Genomic DNA, 9328 nt, shown 5'->3' with positions numbered 1-9328 from the left:
GGGTCATTATTTTCTATTATTCAGACGAGGCATTAGTCCAAGCGGCACGGATATATATGCGCTTAAGTTTTGTGCCACCGGCCCACTGAACTGTATTATACACGACAGCTCCACCATTGTGTGGGAAAAGTGGCCAGGGCAAGAGGCTAATATTGCTCGGTGGATCACGCTGTATTTATTAAGGTTGATAATATATCTCTGACGTGGATAATAAATCCTCTTTGTTTTGATGGCGGGGGAAGAGGGGAGTACAACAGCATGCAGATGGAGCCTGCAGTAAATTTGCAGCGGATGTCAAGTTTAATTTTCAGCAGCTGTGTTCAGCCACACTTGATTCTTTATTTTAATAAGCATGAGTTAAATAGACCCATTCCATGGAAGGCAAAAAAACAAGCCCTCGCTTCAGCCAGACCGTATAGTGGAATACCACAGTGCCAGTGTCTCAAATAAGAGCGCCACAGACAAGCTGTCTCACCTTATCCTCATCAACCCTGGTCTGTACATATCGCAGGGGTGCATTTGTCAACATGCTGTTTTACACTTTGTGCAGCGGTCACAGGGTTCCAAGCCAAATGAGGTGCCCGCCCGGGCCCTAGCGCAGTTTTAATGACGGACAGCCAGCAACAACGGATGAATATTTCATAGGCTGACGGATCAAGGCACTGCCTGAAGCTCTTCTGCATCGGCCCAAACCCAAGATGTGTTTGTATACCTGCAAATGCGAAGAAATCTTGCATTCCTTGCAGCTAGCAGCACTAGCATGAAGTGACCTGGTATTTCATTCACTTATCCTTAAAAAAGAAAAAAAAGATATATATAAACTATATATAGGTGTGTGTGTGTGTGTGTGTGTGTGTGTGTGTGTGTGTGTGTGTGTGCAATTTGATTTGATTTTAATGAGAAAATAAATTAGATTTTGTCTAAATTTTCCCTCTAAGAATAAATAGGAGAACCTATTTTCAGTCCCACCCACTTCACTCCACATGATTCACCATACATACATGCAATATACTTTTCTGTAACACTTTTCTCCAGTATGCAGGTATTCTTACACCTCTATTGAGTGTTTTACATGATGTGAGCATCCACTGAGATCAGCATGTTAGAGTGACCACTAATTCACACCTGTCAAGCAATTTACATTCATTTCCTTTGTGCTATCACCTTCCCTGCCCACATTCTCCCCCAGAGACGACCATTCACTACCTTGGCCAGCTGGTACCTTCTCAGAAGCAAGGTGGTGATTTTGAGCTTTTGGTGCCTGTGTGGAGCCAAGAGGCCATTGTCGAGGAGAGATCCTCCTTGTGCTGGGAACCGTCTTAGTTAATTGTTTTAATTACACCTGCTGGAGTTCTTAATTGGCTAACTCACCATGTGAGAATGAAGCTCTTTTGCAGGTTCAGGTGTGAGACAGAACAATCAGACAGTTAGCCACCTGTGTCCTGCCTCACTCTACTAAGGAATTGTTTTGTGCATGAAGGCTGACAAGTGGGAAGCAAAAATGTTGCTGTGCTATAGCTTCATCCCTTCCAGCTGTTGCTTACACGCCTTTGCAAAGAAACAAAAAAAAAAACAAAAAAAAATAAAAACGAATAGGTACATAACCCAAGAAACATTGTTTTAAACAGCAAGTAGCGATGGAATAACAATTAATGCTTACTCCAAAAGGCAGTGATTTGGTAATGACAATGGTAATGAAGGAAATATTGATACTGATACTAAAAGAAGCAATAATTAAAGTATATAAATATTAAAGCCCTGACAGTAACATGTGATTTCTTAATGAATGTAGAGAATTGGTTTTTCTGGTACTGTTTGTATCACTTTCTGTTAAGACTGCTCTCTGTTGTCTGCAATTGTTCAGCCCACCAAAAACACAACCATATTTATGAACCCGGAGCAGTACACTACTTCGGAAAGTGCATGGCTGTCTCTTTTGGCTGAGTTTCTCTGCATCAGCACGGGTGCACTTTTCCTTGGGTTTGGGGGGGCAGCTCTTTTTTGAAGACTGTGAGATGCTTACAGACTGATTTTATTCACAGTTTTTTATGTGTGAAATGTTGGCTCAGGTATTCTTGGATCTGTAGCATTCTGTTCACAAGGAAGGCTCAGTAAGCTTTGCTGGAGTCTGCAACAGTTTGCGCAACTGAAAAACAAGCAGAAAAATAAAATCCTTCTGTGAGACGTCCTTCCTATATTTCTTTTCCTATATTTTCTTATCCTATATAACTTTTTTTGAATTTGGCATGCAAATGGAATGTGCACATGCTGTTGTCATGGATATGAAAGTTTAAAGAGATTCAACAGCATCCTTTGATTTGCTGACCTCACGGTCAACAGAGCACTGACACACAAGAGGAGAAAACCAAAGAGGGTAAAAAGCAGCCACCATAAGCTCTTGTATTTGCCAGGCATATTCCATATGAGGCGTAAAATTCCCCTTTCCGTCATAGCCTGTTGCCTGCAGCACTCTGTGGCCTTCTCTGTGGTTTAGACATGCATATCGGGGGGAAGGGCAGGGATGCTACGCCGCTATGTACCACACAACAGGCTAAAAGTGGTGAGTCGGATGCGAGGCAAAGCTCTCGTCCCGGAGTTACCCTGAGCAAGACAGAATTATCACTGACTGACCTTGGCTTGCTTCAGGGCCATGAACCTAAGATTATCAGCCACATTCTGGAGAGGATGTGCAAGTGTCAGAGCAGCACATTCTCATTATCAGTTGAGCTATGTTTTGGTATTTGTTATCTTTTTTGAAAAAAAGTGCTTTAGCATTTCAGAAAACAAGCGTCTCTAAATAACATCCTCGCATATAATGGTGACAATTTTGACAAATTTGTAGGCGCTTGTGTATGTGTGTCTCCTTGTACGTGCCAGATAATCGCACCAATTAACATATTCTTGAGAGAAGCTGGGGAAAGGACGTAGGGGGGAGGAACTGGGTGAGGGCACAGTCAGTGGACATCACTCCGAGTTAATGGCAGCTAACTGCTAGCTCCTAGTCTTAATTGGGCCTGGCTGAAGGTATAAATAAGAGAATGCAGCCAGAATCATTATAACAACAGCGCTAATGGCCGAGAGGCTGGGGAGAGGGAGGACTGTATTGTCTGGTGTGCGGGAGATGAAGAGCAGTAGAAGAGGCATGAGAGAAGGAGCAGCAAGGAGGTCAGGAAGCAATGGCTCCTGCTGGCAGAACTGACGAAATGGTTTGGGCCTGAGGGTGGGGGGGGGGGGGGTCTTGCTCACAGAAAAGTTTATAATGATATCAGTGATAAGAATGCTAAAAATGATCAATCATGGCTACAATGCACCTGTTGTTAATTCAAAGCAAACACTGAAATGTGCAAAAACTATCAGGGGGTGACAGTCTATAAAGTTATCCAAAGGTTTAAAAAAATTGTAGAGGAAATACTCTGAAGTAACATTTGCTTTGTCTCCATTTTATATTTCTTTCAATTTCCCTAAATTCTGAAAAAAAAACAAAAAAACAAAAACCAAACAAAATGAGCACAACCAATGATTTCTTTGTCATGAGCCACATACTTATTTTTACATTTTTCTCAAACTGAAAAAAAAACGTAGAAGTGCAGTGCAGCTAATTAACGTTTTGTATGTTAATGTGTAATATTAATGTGTTTTCTCATACTGCAAAAAAAAATTAATTAAAAAATAACAATAATACTGAACACCACAGAGTCTAGTGCCTGCGCTCAGAGAAGCTCGATGTGCATGCATAGTGTGTGATGTGCAGCCCAGTGTCACAGCAGATGGTGAGAGAGATCGGTGCCTCTGGGTTTTGGAGCCCTGCTTTGAAGTGCATGATGGGTTCAGGGCGTGGCTCGGGGTGCACGGGGCCCGGGGTGCACTGTCTGGGTCGAGGCGCGGTGCCTGGGTGACACAGCTCTGCCAGTCTGTCTCCTCCTCTCCTCACGCCTCGCTGCGCCCCACCCCCTCCCCCCCCCCACCTCTTCCTCACGTTTGTGGTGCAGGAACAGATTTGATTCTGCGTCACATGCTTGACCTTTCCTGACAGATGCTTTCTGCATTAAAGAGACTGGGACCAGAGGAGGTGAGCCGACCTGGAAAACCGATATCCCGTAGAGGTCGTCTGGTTGCATTGAAACAGGTGCGGGACGGGGTGGCTGTGGTGGGGGTGGTGGCGGTGGTGGAGGGGAGGCTGGGGTAGAGAGCTGAGTCACAAAACAGGCTATTAAACAAAGAAAGAAAAACAGCACTAAAGAGTTGAAACTCTGCGTCTTCAGTGTAGCTTTGCCTGCTGTGTACAGCTCTTTCTGGCTCAGGCAGACATGCTCATCGCAATTGTGCTGCATTTTGTTACCCAGGGTTACAGCAGTCGATCATTTGTGATTTACATTGATTACATTGTGGTTTTCAGTTTTGTTCTGTATCAGTTTCAGCACCTTTGCTTCAGTCACTGCCTCAAAGGCATTTTTATGACAGGGCTGTTGAATCAGCTAAATTACAACCAAATTTGACAGCTCGTAATGTACATATGACACACAAGCAGCGGGTGACCAATCAATCAATCAATCAATCAATCAAAAAAAATTGATTTATCATAGTGCATCCTTACAATGGAGATCATCACAAAGTGCTGAACATGTAGCACAGTGGTGTCAGGCATTGATTAGCCCCAGCCAAGGTGTGAGGGTGTGATGTACGTGCTTCTACCTTGACTGGAAGACAGGCCTTCACCATATACCTGGCCCAGTCAATATAGCCCTAACCGCAAGCTGTGAGACCTGCCAGTGTGAGACCCTTAGATCGACCCCAAAGGTCACCCGCTAAGATCTGTCAAGCATAAACAGACAATCAGCATGCATACATTAACCAGTAAGTGTCAGTAAATCTTCGATTAATTTCGGGAGGCGAATGTGGCTGTCAGGTTTATAGGTGTGCGCCTCTTCTCGCTATGGCCCCCCCCCCCCCCTGCGAATTCATCACGCTCAGGGTCGAGTGTCTTTTGTGGAGGGGGGTGGTTGTGGTAATGCAGATTAAGCTCATTCCACATCAATCAGAAGTTAAAAAACAACAACAATCTGAATATAGCTGGTGTTGCTTTTGCTTGTTTTGAATGTGACAGCAGGGTTTCCCTAATGAAAGCAGGGCAATGGTAATACCGTCTTTTAGCAACATCTCAAAATGCTGCACAAATTTTGCTGTAGGGATATAGGAAAACGGAGAGGATGTATTTTTCGGTCCATTTATTCCATGTGTTCTCATGAAGATATGTATCGATTTTGCATGTTCTTATGAAATAACCACAACACCATCCCATGTTGGTATATTAATTTCAGTTCTTTGCAATAGCTCACAAATGTCTTGAGAGATTACTGTTATCAGACTGATTGCTTCAATCGGCTGTTCAAAACGGGGAACTCTCCCCATCATATATTTGCATGTAATTCTAAATCAGGCCTCAAAGCTTCACATGTTGTCTTCATGAATGCAGTTATTGTTTATGACATGGAAGGGCCATTACAGTGTGGGTACTGAATACAAATTGAAGAAGAAAAAAAAATTCAGACAAGCCTGGTTAATCACTTCATTCTGTTATACAAACCTAATGCAATGTTTTTTTTTTCCCAACCATATGCTATGCATCATTGATGTCAGCTGGAAAATGAAATACATCATATCTCTTAATATGACTGTAAAGCCCTTATATTGTCAGCTTCAGAGTATTAGTACTTTATTTACATTTAGGGGATTTCTTTTAAATTCAATGATTTAACCAGCAATTCCTTAGCTGTAGAAACACTGTGAACAGCTGTTACGAAAGGATATTGTACGGTAAACTAGCATGGGTTAGTGAGCTTGACATTAATGTCCGAAAAATGTCTGTTCAACTGCTCAGTTGAAAACAATTAACAATTCACTCCATCTTAGAGTAATGTCAAATTTAAGCAAATTTTCAGTTTTTATTTTGGAGATTTGCCAAGAAAACATAGGTAGGATCTGCTGTTTAGACTAACACCAGCTAGCAATATACTGTTGCTACTGCTATAGCTTGCTTAGGCTGTTAAGGCTCTGCTGGCTACATCACTGGCCATATTTATCTGGTGGTCACAGAATCATGTCTTCAGCATACATATGGAAAAACAGTGGAACAAGCAAAACAGAAAGAGGTGCATTCTGTGTTTAAATAATTTTAACTTCCTTAATTCTACTCCCCTACTCCCTATAAGAAGTTAAGAGCTTTAAATGCGTAATTTATGTGTATGGTGTTTTTTTCAGTTGTCTTTAAAACATACAAAGAATTGTAGAATACACATTTTAGCCAGTCAGAAATATAAAAATAATTGAATGGCTACTTTGTTCTTTGTGTGTTCTTGCCCTATTTAAATTTCAAAGACAATAGCCAAAAAAGTGCCTCATTGTTTTCAAAGGAAGTGGTTTGTTTCTTATTAGCTATCATATACAAAACTTCATGCAATTGCTGTTTAATCATTTGATCCTTTAGGTGGTTAGATTGAGAAAAATTAATGTAATTTTTAGAAACACATTGTGGCTATCCACATTCTCTTAAATACTGTGCTGTGTGCTTAATGACAATTACTGATGACATTGTGGTCAATCACATTGTGTGATTACTGGAAAAGTTGGACTACAACAGTAAATTACCATGTCATACTGTTACACTGTTACAGTATGGCAAACGCATACAGTATATGTGTACCTGCAAAGTATGTATGTTCCTTGAAAAAAACATGGTATTAAACATAAAATATCAACTTACAGAACTTCAAAACTTTCAGCTGAGTAGCACCATATGTTGAGCGGCAAAGCAGCGGTGCTGTGTGTTTGCCCCGGGCTGGAACTTTTACATCATTAGTCACCCATCATAAGCATTAGAATTCATCGCCACTTAGGATATTAGATCAACATATGCTGAGAGGAAAAAAAAAAACTAAACATAAACCTTTTCCAATCGGCATTTAGGGTAATCAGGTTATGACTGAAACATTTTTGAAAAAAGCAATGTTAACTCTGTGGCCTTACAAAAGAGTAGACACAAGCCATTATAAGTGTGGGCTTCACTGTGGACTCTTTTCTGTCTACCGCAACAAGTTACTCTGTTGCTTAAAGCACCATAATGACAGGAAAACTTCATGTGGCATACATTTTGTTATGTATTATTCTTTTATACAGCTGGATATTTACTGAAACAAGTCAGATTTAAAGTTTTGCTGAAGGTTACAATGGCATTGTCTAATGCCAGCCTACCTGCACAACACCACCTTGAGCAAATGCAAATTACTTGAATGCTAACTGCTTGAGAGGTTGAAATATTGACCTAGGGATGAAACATGATTTGAGTCATATTGTGAGATTGCAAAGAAAAGACATTGATTTACGCCTCCCCTCTGATTTGGTGTGTCTGCACTTGTCATGGCTGAGAGATAGTGCGTGTACACCTAATCTGTTGTCAGACTTGAAAGTCTTTGGGCTGAAATTCTGTCACATTTTGTCAAGAAGTCAATGGGAGATGGGGACGCTTCTCAGAGGATTTTGGAGAAGAATCTGACAATGGTATTGTAGTCAAGCTTATATTTAAAAGAGAGATCTAAATGAGATTTAAGTGATTACTGTACCTGGAGAACAGTTTTTTTGCACACTTGAACTGTTGCCACCAAAGAAAGGCAAGGCCAGGCTCCGGCTTTAGCACCAGTCACTACCACAAATTACATTAATTTCCACACCTCTGTGAACACAATCATGGGACGCATGATGTCAGAAGCATGTGACATTCAAATACGTTTGAAAAGCATCAGGAGTGCTGGCCTGTGAGTGTAGTTTGCCATTTAGCTTCTTGTGTAAGCTCATAATCTTTACAACTGTCCTTTCACACGTGTTTTTAGCTTTCTATACCTTTTTTTATTTTTTTATACATAGTTACATGACATGTGAAATGGTTAATTACTTAATTATGTTTAATTATACGAGATACAAAAAGGTTTAAAGAATGTCTTTACAGTGTAACAACTGTATAGACCTTGGCAATTAAATTGTAGTTACCCAGACATTAGGGCTACAATATAATTGGATCTAAATGGGTCCCTATTTTTAGTCTGTGAGGTCAATATTAAATGACATATTTGCTAGTCCACATATAGAAAATACATGCTGGAGCTTCTCATGTTTTGTAACATGCTTTTGCAAATGAATAAGTTGCCATGCTACTATACAGGAGCAATGGCAGTCCAAGTTGTCCTAAGTTTACTCAGTCAGACAAACAGAGTCTTCTTCACGGAGCTTATAATAACAGCTTCAAGCAGAACGCTGTAAATATCGACGGGGGCGTATTCCTTCACAGGCCAGTGCTTCGGACCGTCCACTTCTGCCAGTGCAATCAAATCAATCAGCTCCGCTAATTAACTTTGTCCAAACGAGACAGCACAGGCGCCGCATATGAAGGGCATCGTTTTTCATATCCACACTTTAGCGGAAAGAACGGGGGGTCTGCGCTGTATCCCCAGGCAATGCACGTTTTACACCTCAGATATCATCTGAAGATCCAGTCAACGCTGAATGTGTGCATTCCATGAAGCTGTGTAGCATATGAGGCCTGCATGAAAAACCTTTCACAAGCTTATCTAAAAATAAGCTCTTATTGTACTTTGTAAAACCTAACAGTGGTTACATGATGTGCTGTTGCATTACAGTTTTTTTGTGTGCTATTTGGAACAGCAATGTCTCTAACATACTGCTGCACAGATGTTGCTATTTGAATATTTACATGTACATTTGAATAAATTTATGGTCAGGTGAAGCTCTGGACCACTCTGGGCCTCTCTCAAAAGTTATCAGAAGCAGTGCCTTCACAGCAGCCCTAATGAAGACAACAAGCAATACATGGGCTGATGGGCACCTCAGCTGTGCTTCTGCTCATTGGCAAGACCACCGCCGTCCCAGGTCTGCAGGCAGGTTCTGAGGCTCTGAGAAGGCGCAGGAACATTTTTGCTCTCACACAACCCTTCTTGAATGTGAGAACATTACATAATATTTATGGAGTGGCACAGTGGGGAGGTGGATACTGTTGTTATGTCCAAGCTCCAAGAACATGCGCATTAATCTCCTTCTGGGATGTGAAATATGGAGAACACTACACAAATATGCCAGGAGCAGATTTTCCTCATGAGATCACGTTTTGGCTCCAGAGGACAGATGAATCAAACACAGACATTTACGCAAAGGTGGACATGGAGTGCTCACCCGCAGCAGGTGCTTTGAAGATCAGTGATGGTTGAGGTGACATTGTCCCTCTCTCAATCTCTCGCTTTAGAGCACCTTAAGATCTGATAAA

Source organism: Megalops cyprinoides, chromosome 15 (assembly GCF_013368585.1).
Source record: "Megalops cyprinoides isolate fMegCyp1 chromosome 15, fMegCyp1.pri, whole genome shotgun sequence".
Lineage (NCBI taxonomy): Eukaryota > Metazoa > Chordata > Actinopteri > Elopiformes > Megalopidae > Megalops > Megalops cyprinoides.
The sequence above is the reverse complement of the archived record's forward strand: the minus strand, read 5'-3'. Positions refer to the sequence as shown.